The sequence below is a fragment of the Heterocephalus glaber genome, unplaced genomic scaffold (genome assembly GCF_053883595.1).
Source record: "Heterocephalus glaber isolate CG9 unplaced genomic scaffold, H.glaber_assembly_v1.0 deba00001472, whole genome shotgun sequence".
Classification (NCBI taxonomy): Eukaryota; Metazoa; Chordata; class Mammalia; order Rodentia; family Bathyergidae; genus Heterocephalus; species Heterocephalus glaber.
The window spans coordinates 15,501,400-15,525,702 of NW_028258315.1; the positions used below are offsets into that span (position 1 = coordinate 15,501,400).

The 24,303-nt window shown below is 42.3% G+C and overlaps 1 protein-coding gene across 44 annotated transcripts in view; it reads right to left on the reverse strand.

Annotated features, from left to right (window-relative positions):
* The window catches only part of Atxn1 (ataxin 1), a 398,693-nt gene that overhangs the window by 140,014 nt on the left and 234,376 nt on the right, over positions 1-24,303 (reverse strand). For 38 of the 44 annotated variants that reach the window (XM_004847648.4, XM_087181186.1, XM_087181187.1 and 35 more), the window contains one exon: positions 14,697-14,824. The gene's annotated coding sequence lies outside the window, so the exon portion shown is untranslated. The other 6 variants (XM_021260611.2, XM_021260614.2, XM_021260615.2 and 3 more) reach the window with 6 other exon arrangements.

Consider the following 24,303-nt stretch of genomic DNA (forward strand, 5'->3'; position numbering starts at 1 on the left):
TGTACACTTAAACACGATGGAGACAGTAACTTCCATCATGTGTATTTTATCACAAAAAACCTGGAAAAACAAAGAAGGTTGGGGAAGCACACCAGTTTTGAAACTTAAGTTACTTGATTACTATTGTTAAGTTATTTAATATAGAAAGTTATTAGAGGTCAGAATAGACAGCATGTATCAACGAGGTAGACAAGTTAGCTGCTTGATCCCCAACATTATTTAAAGAACGGATTTCTGAAGATCTCCCTCAGGACTAGCTGAAATCCTACCACTTAAAAAAAGTCAATCCTTCCATTTCCCCAGCTCTTAGAAAATGGGATTAACCTGGCCAAGGTCCCTATCCAATCAATGAGAGTGTCTTTATCAGACTACTTTCCCCATGGGCCAGTCAAGGTGCATGGACTAATAGGAAGCATTGGGGAGAGGAGAAAAATTTGACCAGAGAGGGAGAAGAGGGTGACTAGCAAGTGGAAGGCTGGACAGGAACCACTGAAATCAAACTGTACCTACTGTGAAGTTTCCCCTATACCACCAACATTTTTCATTACAGGTTTTCATACAAGCCTTCTTCTGCTTTCTCATCCCAATATTTTCTCTTGTGTCTAAAAACTCTTAGCAATAATAAAAAAAATCACAACTCAAAAGTTGAAAAGGATTTTCTCAGAAGATGAACACGTTTTCCACTAAATAATTTCCAGCCGTGGCAATGTAATTTCATCACAGAAACTAATTTTGAACTTTCAGTTGCATGAACTGAAATATGTGAGTAATTTAAGGCTGAGAGGGAATAAATAAATATAGAAGCCTTCGAGCTCGGCATGTCTGATTTTGCCATGGTGAGAGGAGTTAGGTTTGAAGAAATCTAGATATGCAAATGACATCATAGATAGACAAACATATTAGATCAGAGGGGCTTCAATGCCAAGATCAGCAAAAATTACAGTCCACGGCTCTGACCTTAGGGCCACATCACAGAGTAAGAAAAGAAAGCCAGCTGAATGCAAGGCTGCCACGTTCACTGGAGTCAACCCACTGCTGTAGCTGGGCAGCAGTTTGTAGAGGACGCCAAGGGTGTGCAAGTGCACGCGCGTACACACACGCAGAAGAAAAAGAGGCAGAGGAAGAGACTCTAGTTACCGTTATATCCAGAGAATCTGCATTAAAGCGTGAGTGCAAGATCCCTCTGAAGAGGGGTAGCACATCTTCCTCTAGAAGGTGCTCAGAATCCTTACAAGCGATTATCGACCTTAGCATCAACACTTAGACCTTCCATGACAGTGACATTACTCAAGGAGAGCTCTAAAAAAAGCTGTGTTCTTTCACACTTCACACATTACAAATTTTCAAAAAGCCAGTAAATAACAGGAGGTAGTTTTGATCACAGTGTGGCTTTCCTTGTAACACGGTTACAGTGCTTAAGGTAACAAAGAAAGTGCAGGTGAGTAAGAAAAGCCAGCAAAACTCAGTGAAAATAACACGCAGGTGGTGGAATCCACACACCTGCATCTCCACCCTACTTCCAAAAATAAGATTCTATTTTCCTCCTCGGTACTCCATATCCTCTAGAACAGATTGGCTCAGTATTTATAAAGAGAAGTGTGTTATTTTCATTAATATTTTATGCAAGAGTCACATGAGGTCACGCGTGTCTACAGGAAGGAAAATGTAGAGCCGGAGATCTCTGCAGTCACCGAGGATGCTGAGCTCATTCCTTCATCTGGCACTTGTTCCATCCCCTGCTCTGGAAGCCAGACCAGATTGAGCACAGCAAACCGTATCTCCCTCTCGGTAAAGAAGGCAATGAGTCAGTGTTTATACGATGACGATCTGCTATTAAAGCAAATAAGCAGAATCAGGAATTCCAAAACACTCCATGTTTTCGTTTCCATCTCACATAAGCATGAAGCTCTTGGCAAATTTGGGCACTTCAAATTATGAGGTCCTCTATGGCACATTTCTTTACCAGTCCTCCATATAATTGTTTAACTAAGACTCTCCAATAAAAATGTCTAAAATGCTTACTATGTTTCTCGGCAGCAAACAAGTGCTTGTAGGCCCTGATGATGCCCTGGGGGTTTTTCAAATCTTCTCCTGGCCCTGAAGACGCATCCCATTCAGTTAGGTGCCTGCTGATGAAACACCAGATCAGAGGGGCTGAGCCACAGGCCTGAGATGCGCAGAGCGGTACCCTGGGTGAATTTAACTGATGGAACATTCCCATCTGCGACCATCAGATGAAGAGCTAACCTGGCCAGGTATCTATCTCACAATAATCTGATTTTTAGAAAAGGCCATTCAAACTTGAAGGTGAGAAAACATGGACGGACATCTGAGCGACCTGAGTGGCCTGCCTGTCCCAGAAGATTATGCCTGGCTTCTTTGCTTTTCTTCTTGTTCACTTTTTTCCTGTAGCGTCCCATTTATTCTCAGTATTTGGTTAGGGAATAAAGAAGAGAGCAGGAACCAAAGCCAGCTCCAGAAGCCTGCATGACCCTGTCTAGACTGTTTCTCTTTAATGCAAAAAATGAGAAAACATGATAAATTATCATCAGTTTAATGCACATTTTGATGCTCCTCCTCATTATTCTCTATAAAAGCACTTTCAACATGTGAGTATTAACTCAAGAGGGCTGAAAAATACCCTGCAATTCCCACCTGATATCACGTTGGCCCCCAACTGTCCTGGTGAAAACCACAAGTTCTCTCTTGGTACTTTGAATTTAGTGAAATGAAACAGACACTTCTATTTTAGTATTTTTACAGAGTTAGACTTCGTAGGTAAAAGGTCAGAGCTGGAAATTAACAGGCAAGCACTGGCCCTGTCCAAAGTTACGAAGCATTTCTCGAGAGGCCCCAGGGTCCTTAGAGCACTGTCCTTTTTGAGGTCGTGGGGAAAAACATGTTGGAAAGAAAGGAGTCTTCAGCTGGAGCTAGACTGCAATATGACTGCAAGGAGAAAGCACTTTCAGAGATTGTTGAATTAGCCCCAGATATACCTTGGAATTCATAATCCAGAGTCTAGTAGGACCCAGAGGAAAAATATGCCGCCACTGGAGATCAAGGGTTCCGAGTTCTCCCACCCAATTCCAGTCAGAAAGGTCAGGACCTCAGTCTGCATTTCCTTCACTATACCTGTGAGGGCCCCAACTTCTTTTCTGGGCATATTATTTCAAAAGCACTCATTAGTTCTGAGCCCCCCCCCCCAACTGTAGTACTTCTTTTTCTCAACTGTCCTTGGGACATCTCTTTGGAAATTTCCCTGAACTGTCTCAGTTCTCAAGTGCTCTGAGGCTTTTGCCACCTCAGTGTGTGTCTATATGTCTGATCATGTCAACCACCTGCTTGAAATCATTCAATGACTTGTTTCCTTGTGGTCAAGATAAATGTCAAACTCCTTGGCAGAGCTCATGCAAAAGCTACTCCATGACCTGGCACCATCTGAACATGTCTCCCATACTCTACTCTAGGCACCCTGAGACACCTGCAGTTTTCCAAAACACCAGGTCCTTTCTTACTTCTGGGCTTTGCATGTGTTGTCCTCCTCCATGTGACCAGAGCTAGAGAGATTCCCATACACTGAATGAATGTATTAGGTCATTTGCTCTAGTTAAAGGAAAATTAGCAACCATATTGCAAATAGATATGGAAAAGCACTGGGCACTAGTAGATGAACCTACTGTGGGATATAAAACTGCATGGAGCAGACAAGCAGTCCCAACTGAAGCTCCCTTATTTCTCAGCCCCAATTTATCTTCCAACAGCCAGCCACATGAGTGAGGTCATCTTAAGGTAACCAGTCCCAAGCAAGCTTGGCCAGACTAGAACAGCCCATGTGACTCAAAAAATAAATACAATATGTATGTTTGTTGTTTTAAAACACTAAATGCTAGGATGACTTGTTACACAGTATAAGCTAACTGATATACGCACGTTGTTTTCTGGTTAAAACTAATCATCCTTCAGGTCTGAGGATGAAGGGTTCCCTGACCCCAGAAGGTGCTGCCCTGGTTGGCACTCTTGGCATCCTGTGGGTACCACTGGAACAGGACTGGCATGGTATAAAAGGGTTGTCTATTTTCTCATCTCTGTCTCCAGTGATGGAAAGCTCCTTTACCTGCTATGGATGTCTATCCTACAGGTCACTTTCAGTAACAATTTGCTGAAGAAGGGAGATGATGAAGGCACTGATCTTCAAAATTTGTTTTATCTCTAATTTCAAAGAACTAGACTAAACTGTTAACTATCACTATCTAGACATGATCAAAATATATTTTAATGTTTTTTTTTCTTAATAATTCCACTCATATCAATAGGCTTTGGGAATCTCCCTACTCTTTTGTAGGCAAGACCATAGTATCTTCCAAACTCAGTGCCTTTCAGTATGACTGATACTAAAAAATTTGCCTAAAATTCCAAGAGTCCTCAGTGTATGCATGTGAATAATTCTGACAAACATTATCACTTTCACTGTCATAATCACTTTATGTGCCAAAGAAGCAGAAGGTCTTAATACATAACTGAATCACTGTCAGTGTAATGACAATCAGTGACAAATTCTATTACAGAGGAAGTATCTCTACAACAAAAAGACTAGCAAGTTTCAACTGCTCACCTGTTCATTTCAGTAACAGATCAGTATAAACTTTTGATTCATCATCCTGATACCATCATAGCCTCCCCAGTCACTAGCAAGCAATCACTGGGCAAACGCATACTTTAACTTATTTAATTCCCTCAACATTCTTTCAGGGTAGGTATGGTCATGCCTATTTCACCGAAGAGGTGAATAAGGCTCAGAGGATGTAAACAGTTTCTCCAAGGACATGCAGATAATGAATGCAGGCCTGATATCTGAATGAAGAGTTATTCCAAAAGCCACTTACTTGAGCAAATACCTTGGAATTCGATGCAGTAAAGTGGCAGTCGTAACGGTCTTCATTTGAAAGAAAAGGAAATAGAGGCACTGAGAAAGAGGGTAACTTGCTCAAGGTCTCAAAGAGGCAGGAATGGGATGAGAGCCTTGGTGTGATCTTCCTGCTGCTGGACTGAGCTCCAGTTGTCCCCGTCTTCTTAGTTATTAGTAATTGATTTACATTTACTCTTAAGATCCTCCACAACAAATTTAAGAGGGAGAGAGAACAGGTTCTTCTATTCTAGGGGTGCTTCCAGCTACTGTATGCCTTGCTAGGTTGTGCACATTATGAAGCCTAAAGTTCATGAGACTTAACTGGATTATCATCTCCTTTAGCAAATTTCTTTCTAAAAAATAACCATCAAACCTACAGAAGCATTTTCATCTAAGATGAAATTCATATTACAGCTAATATGAATGGAATACAGTATTTCTCATGTCAACACAAGAAGATTGTTTATTACTCACACCATGAAGAATGAATATAAACCATCAAGTTTCCAATTAAGAGCTATATAATGATCTTTTCTAGAAAAAAAGTTTCTTCTCTACAATATCAATGCACCTAAAAGCTCTTTATTGCTCCAGGAACACACAGCATCTTCTATCATTTAAACCAGTTCAACAATGGAGAATAATGACCTAGCTAGGCATACCACAAACTGTCAAAATGAATTTATCTTATCCCTTAACAAACATCCTGAAAACACAGGATGCTCTGAAATCGAGCACAACTACCACTACCCTTGGAGTTCATTTCCAAAAATCATTTCTCCTATTTTGAGGCCCAGACCTTTATTACCCATCCCTATTCTAGCTGTGGAAGATGGAATTTGTGGCATATATACAGGGTGCTGGAAATGCTCAGTTAGATCCCACTGGCTTTCCGATGATGAAAGTTATCTCAGCTTAAGTATGGTCTGTCAGTGGAGCAAATAATAAACAGACTGCAAAAATTTTTATTTTTGAATGAAAAGATAATACATATTCCATGTCATGGGGTATCAAACACGCTGGGGACATCCCTCTCATTAGGTTTTCTGGTTTCTCAACTCCTTGTAAAGATCGGCCTCTAGTCTTTCTTTGTAAAACAATGTCTGAACATCTACAGCCTTCAGAGATGGAAGTAAGTATTCGTGTCAGCCAAACCTACTGCCGAGGGAGATTGACAATGAAGTGGCTATGGGACAAAGTAGCCAAGACAATGTCACCTGACTGCTTGATTTCAGACTTAATCTAGGTAAGGTCAAATAGGTTAAGTTATATTCCTTGGTATTTCTATTGCATTTGGATCCAAATCAGAAAGCGGCAGAAGCCATTTGGCATGGAGGGAAACATAGGTTCCACCACCACACTAGGTACAGGGATCAATTACCAGAGCCCAGTAAGAAAGTTCTTGTTACACTGGGTGCTTTTGGGCCAAACTGATCAACAAGAAAAGCACCCAAGATGGGCTGTGGTGCTGTACTCCTTCATCTTCTCTTTCTTGACCTCTCATGCCTTCCCAGAATCTACTTATATCCCCAACTCCGAAAGCCAGTGCTGATAAACAACCAGAACATTAACTCAATTCATAAGAAAAACTGATGCCATCCACTGTACTGAGATTGCCTAACACCCTGGCCTAGCATGCTACATTCTGCCTGGACAATCCATTAATTAGTTATTCTCTGTGGGCTATCTGTACCAGAAAGACCACATGGTCCATGATCCTTAGTCAGTGACATCCTCTTCTGGAGGCCTGCCCAGAAGAGGGAAATGGAGAATCCTCTCTGAGAACACTGACTGCCAACTCCCTTCTGACCCTCTGGAGGCCACCCACTTCCACTGCCACGCCCTCACTTGCCTTAGGGAAGTGCCAGCCAGCAGGTTGCTAGGACAGCTGGTGTCATGGCTGAGGCACAGAAATAGATGGCCAGTGAACCTGAACTGTAAACTCCAGTTAACAGCAATGAGACCCAACCAAATGGGAGCTCAACTCCTCCCTGAGTGGCACAGTAACATAACCCAGGGGTGGCTCTCACTTGGACATACCATCTTTGTGCTTGATGTGGTGGTGACAGAGAAGGGATAAAGACACTGAATGATCCTATCCTGAATTACAGGAGTTGGTAGATAAGCAGTCACCAAGGGAATAAGCAATAACCTTAAATTTGATTCATCACCTGAGAGTGGGGGAGGGTGTTCATGAACAGAAATGTGACAGCCATGAACAGGCAGAGCAACTGAGGATGCCAAAGAGGAGAAAAATCTGTTTGTACAAGCAATAGCTGTCCCCTTTCTGAATAATAGCATCCTACTTTTCTACCTTCATTTCTTGGGGAACAAAGAAGAAAAGGCAAAGGTGACTGGAAAACTAGGGCTTGACACGGTAGCAGAAGAGAACAATCCTTGTTCTGTAGGGCGAGTTTTACAATGCTTTAGAACAGGTAGCAACTCGTAGGAGCCCCAGGCATTAAGACTGCCTATCAAAGTCTTAGATTTTAGCCCTGGAGAAACTATAATTTTTCAATTCCATGCAAGCTACAAAGGCTTGAGAAGAAAAAGGGCAAAGTGAAATGAACATCCTAGTGGAAACTTTAGTAAACTATTTCAGCAAGAACTCCATTTCTAGATGCACAAACTAAGGTGTCCCAGGATCAGCGACCATGTTTGCTATTCAGATTGAAATAGGTTAACATCAAACCAGATGTGGTGGTGCACGCCTATAATCCCAGTACTCAGAAAGGCTGGGGCAGGAGGATTGCAAGTTTAAGCCCAGCTTGGGCATTTTAGTGATCTAGCAAGACCCTGTCTAAAAAAAAAAAAAAAAAAAAAAAAAAAAATTTAGAAATGGGCTAGTGATGCAGCTCAGTACAAAGGCCCTGGGTTAGAGTCCTAGTACCACAGGAAAATACATGAATGGTAACACCCCAGAGCAGTAGTAGCTAGACTGAGGGCCAGCAGCACTGTGTCAGCACCACCAGCACATTACACCCTAGTGCCAGACACTCAAGGCCAGAAGAGAGAGATGGTCACCAGACCTTGTATGTAAATGTATTAAAAAGTAGAATTTAGGGCCGGGGATTCAGCTCAGTGGTTCCAGCACCTGCCTCGCAAGCGCAAGGTCCCGAGTTCCATCCCTGGTACCAAAAAAAAAAAAAAAAAAAAAAAAAAAGTAGAATTTAGAGGAAGATGGTTAAGTGACCCAAGAGCCAGACTTTTCACAAGAGGGGAGATGAGATGGAGGGAGGGAAAAGGGAGAAGATGAAAAAGGATGAAGATGTGTTACACACACGTACCAACTCTCCACAAGGAATGTCATCATTATGTACTGCAAAATGTACTAATAAAGTATTAAAAAAGCATTCTGAAAACATTTCCATTTTGGGAGAGTCTATTGACAAACTTTCAGAACTATAAAAACATATAGAGAAATAACTTTGAAAAACTTTCTCAAACAGATTTCAAACAGCTAATTTTGTTCCCTTTCCTAAAAAGGGTTTTATACTTGTTGAAAATTGCTTTTCCTAAGTAATACACTCATTTAGGTGTCTGGAAAAGGTTACCATAATCCTCAAGATTGACAAGAGAAGAGTTCATTCTTTCAATAATTTATTACACAGCTACCACTGGAAGTTAACTGCACAGATACTGGGGGACTGGTGAAATGATTTTTTGGTATAAAAATGGTGGTTTTTTTAAAAAAATAAAAGATCTAGTTAATTTTAAAAGTGAATTATCATTTCATTTGCCCCTTAATACTAGTCCTAAGGAGCAATTTATTTTCTGGTAAGAAACACCAGAATTTGTTTTGGCTCAATGACTACACAACGTCATTTTGTTGCTATTTGTGTTTCATCTTTCCTGTGAAGAAAGCAAAAGAGAAACAATCTTTTAGAGGAAAGATGAAAATAAGTGAGGTACTACTATATGGTAGCTTTGTGAGAAGTAGCACACATTAGTAATATTACAACACAGGCGACAGAACACATCGACTTGTAAGATACTTTAAGTATGAGGATTATTTGATCTCATCTGCAAGAATTTGGGGTGGCTTAATAGTTCTAGGGATCTGGCACCTCCCAGTCATCCCTGTTCCTCCCCTTGCCTGTGGACTGATTTTTGAACGCTGAATACTTCAAAGATACACCACATGAAAAACACATTTTTAGTGTTAGTTGTGGTTTCTGTCCAAAGCTCAGTCAGAAATCCTGTTCTTACTACCACTGAGGCATCATCTTCCTGACTTCGCCTCTGTTCTTGCTTCAACTTTTGCATGTAAAGGTGTACAATAATCCTAAAAAAAAATGAGGCCCATGTCCTATAAAACCCTGTGCTGTATCTTTGTGGAGAAACCACAGCAATTTCTGACGGAAAAAAATTTCTGGCTCTGTGGTCTCTTGTGCTCAGACACAGAGAAAGTTAAATAAAACACTAATTCTCACTGTCTCAAAGCATCCCTCCTTTTCCAATCACACACACATCAAGTTGAACTTGCGCCTCTATGTGCAGGCCTAATTCATGAGCTTAGCAGTCCTCAGAGCCTTCCTGAGAAACTGGCTTTGGGGAATCTCATCCATCATTCCCTTGGGCACACCTGACGACTTGGCTACAGAGTACATTCCCATAGTGCTCTCAGAATAAAATCTCAAGACAGTCAATATGGATGACTCAGCACTTTATCCCTCCCAGCCTAGAGGCCATCTTGAAACCCGACACCTTTGTTAATACATATTTATGTAGTAAGTTCTAAACTTCAACAGGACAAACTTTTTACTTTAGTACTATTCATTTAGAAAGTAGCCTAACCACCTTGCCAATGACCTTTCCCCCACAGAACACTTATTTGGTAGAAGATCCATGAACTCCTTCCACAAGTCCCAGGTGCTGTATCTTCCTTCAGCTCTCTGGGATGCTGAGCTCTTGAGGAAGACGGTGTGAGGGGGAAGGGCGTGCGTGGATGGGCTATACTTGGCCAGCGACTCAGCAAGCAGCACTGACATCTGCTCTCAGAAGTAGCATCTCATAAAAGGCCCCACCAAAGGTTCTGGACCCACACGATATACTAGGTGTGACTGATGGGCAGGAAGTAGCAAGGCTATCAATAAGAAGTGACTTGAGGGAGTCCTGAGAAAAGGAGACAAATGGGTGAGGCAGGAAACCCTGGTGGACTTGCAACTACACAAGAATGCCTGGAGCACTCTCGTGGAAAGTGCTCAGTTACAGCCTCTTCGCTTTTGTAAGGAAAAAGCCGACATGCAGGGCCATACAAGCCAGGACTGTTGGTAGCTGGAGACTGTTTCCCTTTATTTAACAGTAAAATCTCTCCTTTCCTGACACCCTTATCTACTTCAGATCTTGTAATGATAATGCCACAGAACTTGGCATCACAAATGGCAAATCTAAAAGGTACAAATTGCCAGACAGAGGGAAATTCCCCAGTTGCTCTTATTAAAAGTGTGGATGTATAATTCTGACTCTGGACACCAGACATCCAGATCCCATTTTAAGATGTATAAAGTCAGCAAGCACAGTGCTGGTTCAACAGGCAGAGCAGTGTCTATTTTCATCTATTTCTTCCTGGGGACAATCTAACTCCTGTACTCAGGACACAAAATTCCAGACACATTTATTGCCACTGTCCTCAAAAGCAATGTGACACAATGTTGCCCTAGTAAGGCTTTAACCAGCTTCCCTCTGCATAGCCGAGACGGGCTTATTTTGTACCTGTGTGCTATTTCTTCATTTCCAGTTGTGCACAGAATGGTGTGCTACCCAGCTACTTCCTGCTCTGTTTCTAGGTAAATACAGCCCCACTTTGAGAAAAAACAAAATAGTAACAAGAGACAAAAGCACCACATCCACAGACCACCACTGTTCTACTCACAAACAAACCACAAACCACTCAGATGGAAGAGGAGGAAATACACGGTGCAGAATTTTGTTTAAAGTATCAGAAAATCCCCAAACTCTTTTGATAGATCTATAAAGCTTTTTTAAACAAATGGTTTTCACCTTCACATTTACTTACACAGGGTAGACATTTAGCATTTACTTCTAAGGAAAACAGAACAGACTGGACTCTGAGACAACCTTTATCCTCTCCAGTTGCTGCCAGATTCAAACAATTCTCACAGCTGGAGGGACTTCAGGTTCCTTTTCCTCCGGATTGAGGCAGTGAAGAAGCCTGAGGACATACTTTACCCTTGGACAGTCACTCAACAAATATTTATCCAGAGCCCAACAGGGGCCAAGCAGGATTTCAGGTGCTGGGATTCCTTGCTTTTATGGTGCAATGATCCTCATTGTTTTGCTTAAATCTAAAATGTTCCCCACAAGGCTCATGTGTTCAGAGGAAAGGCCTGGTTGTGGGAGGTGGGTCCTACAACCAAAGTAAAAGTCTACTTTTGGAGACTGACAACTAGCAAATAAGCCTCTGACTGCAAAGTACTTAAAAGGAAAAAGGAGTAGGCTAGAGGAGAGGTATGAGAAGTCCCACTTAGGGACGGAGCAGACCTTAGGCGAGAAATATACGTCATGGGCTCCCAGGTCATATACTAAACAATATCAGTAGTAGTTTTTAAAAAGGTTAAAAGAGGCTCCTGGGTGGGTAGTGTAGCTCAGTGATAGAGTTCTTGCCTACTATGGGCAAGGCCCTGGGTTCATTCTCCAGCACTGCGAAATAAAACAAAAATGGCTCCTCTTTCATTTTTCAACATAACTAATGAGTGTGGGCCATAACATAGGTGACTAAAACTATATTCTCAGGAATCTCTCAAATGGATACTTCTGAATTGTGATACAGAACCTGGGTCTTGTGGAAAGAGTTCCATGGGGGTGATAAGTATAATTTTTTTTTTGCCATAAGGCTGTACTTAATGCATTAAAGCAGCTGTAAATGAGGTCATGCAGAATCACTGTTTTCAGGGTAAAAGATGGGTATTAGTCACTTCCCACTGCTAGGACAAAAAACCTGACATCCACAACTTAAAAAGGAGAGGGCCTTATTTTGACTTATGGTTTCAGAGAGTTCAGTTCATAGTTAGCTGCCTCCAAGCCAGAAATGGCAAGGTGGTAGGGGATGGTACAGGAAAGCTACTCAACCCGTGACAGCCAGGAAGTAGAGAGAGAAAAAGGGAGAAGCCAGGGACAAGAATACACCCTTCCAGGTCACATGGCCAGTGACTCACCTCCTGCAACGAGGCCTTGCCTATGAACACATGAGACTTGTGGGGAACATTTTAGATTTAAAGCATAACAATGAGGATCCAATCTGCCTCACAGGAGATTGGTACTTTATGGAGCACTAGATGTCAAAAGAGCCACTATAGATCACTGACCTCAAATGCCCCACTCTGACCATCGTAGAGTGGGTCCCCAGGGTTATACAGCTAACCGCAGCACTATGTGTAAAACCCAATCGTGACTCTTCATTTGGCATTCACTGCCACTCCTTTCTTGTACAAGATAGCACTTCTTAGAGCCAGTCTGAGACACATGGAGGGGCAAAGGCCATCTGTTAGAAAGATGGTGACAGATCCAAGAGGCAGTTAATAAGAAGCAGAGGAGTAAATGGAATGAGTAGTGAACCTGGGGTGCCTGCGGAGGACAAAACTGCTTATTGCAATGGCTGCTACGATCATTACTCACACGCTCACACACCCACACATCCACACCCACAACGGTCTACGTGCAAACATACATTCTGTGAAAATCATTGCCTTCCCTAGTACACCGCCACTCACAGGACCAGCCTTGAAGCACAGAGACACTAAAACCAGGGTAAAGGCTGTTGTAAAAACGTGCCGAGATCACAAGAAGTGACTGATACTAAAATGTACTAAGAAAACTGGGAAGCTCCCTCCCATCTCAAGCAAAGCAGTTTTGAAAACAAAGTTGTTAGACGTTCTGGCACCTGCCTCGAAAATGCCAGTTCCCGAGTTTGATCCCCAGTACCAAAAAGAAACAACAACAACAAAAAATCAACAGAAAAACCCAAAGCTGTTAGTGTGCTTAAGGAGTTCACTGGAATTTAGTATTTTCTTCCTTTCTCTCAACATACTCCACTTACAGAAGGATTTTATAATTTAAGTCTGCCACGTGGCATCTAAGTTTACACTTCAGAGCTTCTTAAAACTTAACTTCTGAGGTTGGACATGGGCATTTCAAAGCAACTATCAAGAAAAACCCCACCACCAGATGTGAAACAAAAACTGTATTGATTATAGTAACTGTGCCTGAACCTAAAATGTTCTTCTGTAAGACACTAGCTTCTCAGGAAGAACCACTGCTCTAGCAGAATTTCCAGCAGAACACCCTAACACCCAAATCCAATGAGTCCCCAAAGTCTTCCTTGATAATGACAGAAATTTTACAGGAAGAGATTATTTGTAAGAATTAAGGTGCCCACACAATATTCTGCCCCTCATGGGGACCCCAAGCCAACTGTTGACTGCTTAGAAAACCGGTGGATGCAGCAATCCATAGACTAACAAAATTGCACTTTTGGGGCATTTGTGATTTGTCCAATGTTGTGATTATACTTATGGTATGGCCAGCAATAAAATTCAGGATCACCGATTTCAGGAGCTGTGTATTTTCCACTAGAACCAATATGGTCAAATGTTCAAAATGGAAATACATCAAGATACCAGCATCTCCCATTGTGTGCTATGAGGCTGTAAGAAATTCTGACTTTAATAAGCTAATTTTATTATTACTATGTAACCTGCAGGCAATCTATAGATACATATGCATATTTTAATACAAAGTGTTTTAAATCCATGAAATAAATATTCAGTAGAAATTTCTCTTTTCAATGTCCATACTTTTATTTCCTGATATATAATGCATCTTTTAAATCTTTTAGACAACTGGCAAAAGTAGATGGCAAACAACTGGAAAGTTATTCTGATTAAGTCAAAACCTTATGTATGCATATAGAATAAAACATGCACACATACACAACACCTAGTTAAAGCTGAGCCTTCATCTTCTAAAATTTGAAGAGATTATTATTTCCTCTTTCCAGAAGTCCTTTTTGGCCATACTGGATTTCCTGTAGCTACATTTTTTCCTGGCCAAGATTCACCAGAAAGTTTTTTTTGCAACACAATCTAGCCATCAGGCAAAAATGTCCAAAAAGTAGCAGAGCTGGGCAAATCCACAAGTCTAACAGCAACCGACCTCCCTGAGACTCATGCTTGGCCATCTTGTCAATGATGTGACACTAAAACTTCTCATGAACCACTGGCTAGCCTGCAGGTCTAACTTTACAAATCCCATAATCCCTATCTAGTAACATGGTATAAGCTAGTTACTTAACTGGCTAATATTGAATAAAGGAAGCACCCAAAAGAAATGTGTATATTTGCATACCTCAAAATTTTGAATGTGAGGACAAAAATTAAACACACACAACCATGCCATAATAGCATTTGAGTAGAAACGCTAGTGCTAATCCTGCAGAGTACTAATCCTGCCTATCCATCAGCCTAAAAGAATGGCAACAGCCCCATCTAAAGAGACTGCTCTGTATTTGCTATTATGATAGCCCCATCTCAAGAGCCAGTAGCAAGAGTGGATCCTAATCTTATTCGAGAAGTAGATAACAAGCAGCACTCTGCAAAGCTGAAAGAGGTGAGTTCCTGGCAAATACAAACAGAAACCGCTTCTAAGAAAAGCAAGTAATTGGATGATCATCTAGAGCTTGTGCTAATGCCCCTTCACCACCCTGGCTCAGCTACATCCAGTGATTCACAAATCTGTACCAGACAAGCCTCTGCAGATGCTGCTAACTTACAACATTCACTGTGCACTGTTCCCAGCGAGCCTCAGCCTGGACTTCACCATGGAGACTTTTCACAGAAGCTGTAGGACGCCTGGTCTCAGATGTATTCTTCCTTCTTTTCACTGACAAGTGAGAAATACCTAGCATGGGAACAGAAGAAAAAGAAATAGGTAAATGCATTATCCAATCCCTTATCTCTAATGAAGTCAATGATCATTTAGACTGATAATTCACCAAAGACCATTTCTAAACCCAGTATCCTTTCCTGAAAATGAAATGCAGTAGTTTTTGTTCTTGTGCCGGGGGATACAGCACGGTCAGCTTTTTCCTTTTTTTCTTCTTCCCGCCTCTATGAAATAGAAGACAATTCTGGGAGACTTCAGACACAAATTCAGGCTGAGATGAAAACTTGCAAAACAGCCTCAAGTCACTGAGGCCTGGAGGTATAGCTCAGGGGTAGAGCACTTAACTACCGTACGTGAGGCCCAGGTTCTAGCCTCAGCTCCACCAAAACAAAAAGCCACGCCATTTAATTTCACCTTCTGCAAAAGGGAAGGAGGACTAGCATCTTTCGCCATTCTTAGGCCTTACCCAGGTGATCAATAAGATCACTTTTACAAAGCGCTCTCACAGTTCTCGAGAAGGCAGGTGCTATGTAAATGCAGAGTATTAGTGGCCAGAAGCCTGTCACTGAGCTCGGAGCCAGAACAGAAAAGCCAGCTTTGGCGAGGCACCAGTAATCAGCTCTCCTGGGGCACCCAGAGGTCTGCCTGGTCCGCTGTGCCGGGGCAGGGGATGGGGAACAGAACTGAACCAAGACATCTGGAATTTCTGGGAGAGAGGAGGGAAGGTATGGAGCAGGACGCTAAGGGGTGGGAGTGTGTAAGGTAGGCACCAGTGGCCCGGCAGGAGCGTGGGTATTTGGCACCCAACACACAGCTCGCCCAGATTGTAGGTTGGCAGCGTTTCGTGCACCGAAATGTTTGCAGGGCTGTGAAATTTTCCACTTGGCCGTTTGCCATTTCCGCCCACCAACGACAACATTCACACAGAGGTGGCACACCGAGGCCCCGCTGGAAAAGGACTGGATATGGTTTATTTGTTCCTTTTAGTGAAAAGACCTATTCATGGTCTCATCGTGAATATTTTCCAAACTGGAGTTTGATTTTTCACACACCTCCCCTCCCCGCTGAAGGCAGACCCAGCGATAGCCGTCACAGTATCAAGGATTTTGACTTGTGCGCCCTTGCGGAGCACACTTGAGGGACAGGAAGTTATGAGAGTGGCCTTGGGAAATGACGGAAGACACAGAATTCCAGTGCTGTGCTGGGATCCTGTCTGCTTCCAGTATAAATCATCTGCAAGTGCCAGTCAGATGTTTCCTTTCTGTTTCTTTTTTTTTTGTACTGGGGATCGAACTTGGGTCCTTGTGCTTGCGCAGCAGGCGGTGAAATCAGAGCTAAATCCCCAGCCCTCAGATGTTTCCTTTCAAAGTCATGAGCACCGATTCATTTAACACAGGTGGGAGTTGTGGTATCAGCATTGTGGGTGTGCCATGTAGTATTTCCACAAGAAAAATGTGGCCCTCTATCTCAAAAAAGAAAGGAGTGAATAACACCAAATCTTAGACTTAGAACTGGTAAAACACTCAAACTTTTAGAGACAAAATTAAGACAGAAGGAGTGTCTGCTTTGGTATATTTAATCATCACCTTTATAGGGAATCCAGTTTACCAAGTGCTTTCTCATTAACCCATTCCCTGGGAAAATTTTTACCTAACACTACTATATCCACCAATTTGTCAAACTGAGGGACAATGGTGAAAAAGTGAAGGACTCTGTGCTCAAGGGGCTAAGTCAAGAGGGACAGACATTAAAGAATCATAGCCCAGCACAGTGGCACATGTCTGTAATCCCAACTAACTCAGAAAGCTGAGGCAGGAGGAACAAGTTCAAACCCAGTCTGGGCAACTTAGAAAGACCCTGTGTCAAAATTAGAAAGTGCTAGGACAGTGATGGCAAACCTTTTAGAACTTTCAAGGGTAATAAACAGCTGGCTGTGGCATGCATCCCACAGGTTTGCCATCATTGGGCTGGGATACAAGTGATTCCCGGGTTCCCTCTGGGTTCCATCTTTCATTACTTAAAAAAACCCATCGCATATAATTTTCAGTCTATGTACAAAATTTGAAAACTATATAGGCAGAACAAAGGACAAATAAGTCTTGTGAATTATAATCCTAACGGGGCCACCTCATTTTGGAAGATGGGGCTCTGGAAGGTCTCTTACAAAAGTAATAATCAAGTGGGGAAGTTAGTGGGTATCAGGTTTCTAAGGAAACAGCCAGTACATCAGTTGGTCAGATCTGCAGCTAACTTGTTATTCTATTTTTTTTTTTTTTTTGAGGGAGGATCATTTCATCGGGGTCTCCTGGACTAAAAGCAAGAGAACTGTCTTCAACACACTGACATAAAAGAGTCCTCCTGACTGCTCACTCAGCTATCTAGCAACAAGCACTAGAGCCTTCTGCCAGAGGATCACCATCCAACGCAGGTATTGTCCTCAATGGGACAAGAAAGACCTTTCTTCTTGAGGCACCCCAGTCACCCAGCATCACAGGAAAAAGGAAGCTCTCTGGACACCTGCCTGCCACAGCTGGACTTAAGAAAACCCACTGAAGGGCTGGGGATTTAGCTCAGTGGTTCCATCGCCTGCCTTAAAAGCACAATGTCCCAAGTTCGATCCTGGGTACCAAAAAACCCCAAACAAAACAAAGAAAACCCACTCAAAACAGATCATATCACATGTAAATTTCTGAAAAAAACAGTACCTTGGTTTAGGTTCCAAATTTCTGGCTTCCTCTTGTCTACCAGGATATTTGTTATTCCTTTCCTGCCGTATTTATGCCCAACTTTAACAGTGTCTACCAACCTTCTCTCTCTCGGTTCTTGGTCTGCTGAGGTTTACTTACCCAGATGAGCAGAATGATGCAAAGAAATACAAAGTAATGGAAAAACTGTGCCCACATGAAGTGTTTTCTGGTTCCCTCTCATCCCAGGTCTGGCTCAATTTAATTCTTCCACTAAGGAAAAATCAGTCATTTGCATTCTTCATCCTACAAAACCAAGGCATCCTCAGGCAGGCTCATTCATGTTCTCTTCACGAAGGGAGCAAGTTTGAAAGTCTGTCTGCAATGGACATGCCAAGCTTCTCTTTGAGCCTCTTTCCATTTAAGATGCCTAGCATAAAACATCGTTTCTCCTCCAAGTCTCTCATGCAAACAAATATTAATAATACTCCGGGTGCTAAGTCCCAGAACACAAACTGTGACTTTGACCTAGTAGTTTTGACAAACCTTAGCAAACTCAGAGAGGAGAGAGTCCAAAGAAGGACTTCGTGTGGCCAACTTGTCTGATACCGCAAAATTATGCCAGGCTGCTGGTTTTTAATCCTCAATCCAGAGGAGAAAATGACACAAATACCAACTTTTGCCTCCTTGGACTGGCCTCAGTACTTTACAGCCTCTGCCACTTTTGCCCTTGGCTTCTTTCAGTTCAGCACTGTTATGTTGTCTTTTTATACTCCATTGAACTTAAGTCTGGAAGGCTCAGAAAGTTTATAAACTCCTTGATGAAAGAAACCTTGCTATGCCCTCCTTTTGTAAGCACCTAGAAGTGTCTAGTGGAAGAGCCTGAATTTAAATTAAATGAGCCATAGCCAAAGCTGTTCTAGGACTTAATCCGTATGGCAAAAGGAATCTCTCCTGAGAAGCTGGAGCTGAAGCCCATCTCACCTCTCCCTGTCCTCCAGGATCGGGAGCTCTCATGATGCCTCTTGTCCAAATGAAAGCCCTTCCCACACTGAAAAACAAATTACAACTTTACCTCCTCTTTCCTAACCTTCCAGACCACTCTGTCTTCAGGTACTTGCGGCTTCTGAACAGTTGCTGGTGCCTCTCAGGACTTATATACCCTCTCGACCCCCACCCCACCCCATCACGGGAGGCTAGATTGAGGATTCTCACAGATTTTTCCAAAACCACCATCACAGACACCTTCCTCCTCCTTGAAGGAGAGATGCAGCGGGTTCTTAAACTTGAACCAGCATCAGAAACACCTGGCAATCTCATTAAACCACAGATTTCTGATTTAGAAAGTCTGACATGGGCCCGAGAACTTGTCTTCCCATAATGATTTACAGATGATGCCAATCTGGGGACCGCGCTTTGAGTGCTTCTGCTCTAAGGGACTTTCTCTCAACTATATGGCCAGAAAGTGGAAGACCCTTGAATACACTGCATCACCACACAGAGAGGAATGATACCTGTCTATTCCAAAGAAGTGATAAATGACCAAGCACACAAAAACCACCACCACACAGTGTACACCTGTAAAATCCAGGAGGAACTTTCTGTGAAAGTTCACTCCACTTGAGCTCCTCCTACTGGCTCCAGGTCCTACTGGGTCAGTTCTGTCCCATCTCTCCCTTGATTTCCCTGCTACTACAAAAGTCCTCCTTGGCCTACAAAGATCCCCAGTCACTGCCACCCCTGGAGCATCTTCTCCATACCCTGGTAGGTTTCCAAGTGACTGTCACCTGTCTCCCATTCACCAACAAGCAGGTGAAGGTGCAGTATTCCAAGCTGGTGCCAGAACACATACAACATAAAACCTTGGCATTCCTGCTAACCGTTTTTTTTTTTTTTTTTTTTTTTTTTTTTTTGGTACCTGGGATCAAACTCAGGACCTTGTGCTTGCAAAGCTGGTGGTGGAACCATTGAGCTAAATCCCCGGTGTTCTACCATTACTTTTTAGTAAAGGTCAGGACAATTTCCGGCCTTCTAAATGTAATTGACCTCTGCTGAAGCCCTCCAACTAACTGACTGCTCTTCTACTCAATATATTGTTTACCAAAAGTTCTTTCAATTTTTTTCTCAGCTGTTTAGTAGACTACAATTTTTGCCTGAGAAGCATCTTTCTGAAATGACCCCTTCTCCATTTTCTTTGTCATTTGGGCCAGAATGACCTCCTACTTTGGCTCCAAAGGGGAGAACAGGACCCAGGTCTGCCCAAACAAAATACAGTTATCCCCCTAGCCAGAGTTGACTGGTTTTCCGGTGAGGCATCTACCAAAGGCAGGCCAATCAAAGGCTTCTTCCAGAGGCTGGAACTGAGAGGAAAGAAGTATCCTCATCTAATGAGCAGCAATGTGTGATGTTACCTGGAAGTGTTTCCACCACCTTGGAAAGACAGCTTCCTTGAGAATGAAGTTCTGCGGCAGAGAGAGATGCCGAAGGCCAGATGTGATTGTGAGGTCCTGTAGGACCAGCCATGCCAAAAGTGAGATTTATCCCTGGAACTTTTAGTTGTGGTGTCATATGGGACAGGCAAAATTCTAAGATGGTCCCCAAGACTGTCCCATCCCTTGATGAACACACACACACACACACACACACACACACATACATACACACACACTCACACACTCACCCTTTCGGTTATTCAATGGCACACCAATCCAGGTACTATTTCTGTGAAGCAATATTTGAAGATATAATTAAGGTCCCAAATCAGGTGATTTGAAAATGCAGAGATGATACTTGGTGGGCTTGCCCTAATCCAATGAGCCCTTAAAAGGGCTGGACTCTACCAGGAATGAGATCGAAACCATGACAAGACCTATTGGGAAGGGGGACAAGTCACATGGCAAGGAAGTGAGGTAGGTTCCTGAAGCAGAGAATATTCTTGAGCTTGCAGCCAGTCACAAAACAGGAGCCTTAGTGTGACAACCAAAATGAACTAAATACACTACAAATAACCATGTGAACTTGCAAAGGACCAGGAGCTCCAGATAAAAACCTAGCCTAGTTGAACACTGCAGTCAGCCTTATGAAACCCAGAACAGAGAACCCAACTATGCTGAAAGTGTGAGATAATAAGTGGGTGTTGTTTTAAGTCACTATATTTGGGATCAATTGTTATGCAGCAACAGAAATTTAATATACATGTGTTACAACAAATTTGGGGCTTTTTTTTTTTTTGGCTTGAATCACTGTGAATTTTATTTGCATACTACAGCCAAAATAGATACAAACTTTTGATTTCTTCAAGATGGTATTGTCCTGGAGTCTTTTATCCCTCTGCCCCTCCTCTTCCTTGTTGTTTTCCTTTTCCAGTAATCTCTTCTCATTGTAAAGTATGTATTCTCCCTGACTACAAGTTCAGTTCTCTTGTCTTTCTATACATTCTTTTGATAAAACATTTAACATAGTTCTTTAATCTCACCCCCAACAAGCTCCTGAATATATGCAGCATAAATAAATTATGTATATTTCAAAATGTCCCATCTTTCCCCCCTAAATCAGTTCCCCTTGAATTTCTAATTCATGCTAATGGTATTGTTGTCTTCTAAAATTTTCTCTCGCAGTTCATTAGTTGTCAAGTCCTATTAATCCTGCACCTGTTCTATTCCCACTGCCACCAAGCTAGTGTGGACGCCATTCCTCTCACTGCAGCCCCAAAATCGGTCTTCTGGCTTTCAGTCTTCTCTCTCCAAGCCATGGGAGTCATCTGTGTTGGATCAAACTTCCTAAAGCAATGATTGGATAATACAACTTCTCCAGGCCAGACCTCCTTGGTTCCTACAACTTACTGGAAATCTTCCACATTGTTTGTCTGGTGTTGAAGACCTCTGCGATCAGGCCCAAATGTGCTTGCCCAGCCAATTTCATTTTCTTCTTCTCTCTTCTTGCACACTGGACTCACCACACTGAGCTTTTCACTTCCTGTCTGAGAGGCCATGTTTCTTCTCCTTGTGTCACCAATCAGGCCATCCCTCCTAAGGCCAGCTCAAATCCCACTGTCTCATGACTCCTTCCTTCATCCGCCTATGCTACAACTTTACTGCAGGGCTTTTACATTTTTTTTTGGCATGTGAGTTCCCATGGCTTTTATTCTTTTTCCATAAGGTACCCATCATTTTATTCCTTATGCTAAAATACATGTCTTCTCCCCACATAAGACTACAATAAACTCCATGAAGGTAGGTAAAAATTGGAGATGGTAACTCCTTGATAAATTCCTGTAGGTGGTTGCAGAGGTGGCATTTTACTTTCACTCTGAAATGTGCTCAAGCCTCCTTCCTCTGCAGTTATCAAACGTGAAAACTCACTTCTGGGCGGATTGGAGAAGAATCATGACAAAGTGTTTGGCTTCTGTCTGGATGTCCCCCCAAAGCCTCATGCAGTCACAGGTGTGGCTTTTTCAGAGGTGGCTAAATCTAGAGTGTGTGACTGATTCACAGTGCAATGGTAGGAATAAGGACAGGTGATTACTATATCAATCCACTAATTGTGTGGCACTGCCCTAATCTCAGCTGCCTGGACACAATATAAGGGACAGAAAGAGGCTTATCTTGTCCCTCTTACTTGCTTTTCTACCTTCTGCCCGCCATGAACCATTTCTCCTTGGCAATGGCCCTCTGCCATGTGCTACTCTTCCTTGGAGCTAGTCAATTACGGACTGAAACCTCTACAAACTCTGAGCTAAATAAACCTTTCTCCTTTTAATTTTTCCAGGTATTTTGTCTCAGTAATGAGAGAAAAGTAACTAACACAGAAGGAAATGGCTCCGTCAATCAATGCAATGTTCTGCGAGTGCTTTGTTTTCCAACTCAGGTCTAAAGGTACTCTGGGAATGGCAGAGTTGGGAAATATGTCCTCCGGTGAGCACACTCAGTAGGTTGCAGAGCTGGTGGCTCACAGGGAAGCATCGACTGTATGACAGTCACCGGGACCAAAAGCTCTCCTTCCCCCAGGAAAGGCATTAGAAGTTCAGAGCTTTTGAGAAGAACTGGAGGGAGGCCAAGGGGGAATGAAGGCCAACACTCAAGGCATCACCAAGAATCAGATTTATTCTCAGATCCTACCTCCCCATTCAACCAAGCAATAGCTGATGGACTGTGTGAATGATCCACTGTAAAACTTCTCCATACCATCAGTCCTTGGATTTTTAGGGTATATTTGGGACATTTTCTATAGATTATTAACTGGTTTGTATTTAGAGAATAAAAACTAAAATTAATATTTGCCCAAAGAACACTTAATCAGGGAGATAAATATGCCGAGAAAAAATGCTGATCAAACACTTAAAAAGTTTATTTCATGCTGATCCATGCCACTGTTTTCTGTTATTAGCATGGCTTATCACACAAAGGTAAGGCTTCATCTGTGAAGATACAGCCCCTGTAGGTATGCATACGTGTATGTAGATTACGTCTCCTCATTGGCACAGCACAAAGTTTGTTGTGAAATATAATTATGCATCCAGAGAAAGCATTTCTGCCTATCAGCAATAAAATGAAAATAAAATATATATTGAAAGACAAGTGCAGCATAGCTAATCTGTACCGAAGGACTGCAGAATGTCTCCAGGAAATTATTTTAAAGTAGCATGCGCTCCTTACAGACAATTTCTTCCTGACCATATTTGTTGAGTTACTTGGGGGAACCACAGGGACTGTTGAATCCTATCAGAAGGCGCTGTGGCCCAGGGCATGGCGAGATCTTGAACAGGAAGCAGGGACCACACTGTGGTAACCCTTCTTCTGGGTCACACATCCCCTTTCTGGCTGCTGTGAGTCATCACGCACGTTCTCCCTGGAGGCGAGTTTTATTCCTGCCTGCTCAAAAAGGTCCATGTTTAGTTTGGCTGTTGCAGAAGTGCTTGGTAAAGGGGAAGGCTTGAGACTTATCTCATGCCTTGATAGTTTGTAAAACATTTCTAAGTCAGAAGCAGTTAAAGTCCACGTGAAGCTATGTACACAGTCCAGTCCTCTGACTTCTATGCTTCTCTGTTTCTGCTCTGTTTTTTTAAAGAACAAAATTAGTAAAATTCCTAAAAAAAAGAGCTAAATAATTTTCTCTCGTTCTATTTTTGTTCTGACCTTAGCAGTTACAGGAAAGTATCCTCAACAGTTTTTATTTGGCCTGACTTTGCAAAGCAGGGAGTCAAGATAAAATGCAAAGACAGATTCTACATATGCCCCTCACCCCCAACTATTCACCAAAAGCACTAAAAACACAGCACTGGAAGCATCCTATCAAAACCACAACTTCCTTTCCTAAGATATTACTACGCAAAAGCATGGCTACAACCAGAGTCTCAAATCATGCTTTCAAAGTAAGAGTGTTGTCACATGACTAAGAGTTAAAGAGGAAGGAATAATCTTCCAAAACTCACAATCAGTGGCTGTTTTAACTACTCAAACTGTGCATAATGTTTGGTCCAACAGGAAACGTAACTGTTCACCTCATTTGCCTTCTTGTTTACTTGTTTTATTAAATTAAAAGCCAACAAACACGATCCCATGTTAACATTTCTCTATGCCATCCCAGGTAGCAGCTTCCTTGCTTAAATATTACAACTTTCTGATGCAATCGGAACAGACAGTGCAAGACAAAGGAGCTATTCAAAACGTCTCTCCCTTTGGAGGAGGGTTAAAGAAAATGACTCTTTCTTAAAACCAAGATTTCAATGGTCTCAACTATGCACACCAAGTAACAGAAACACCACTTGGCATTAAATCTGGGGATTACCTGTTGAAACACCAAAGGCAGGTA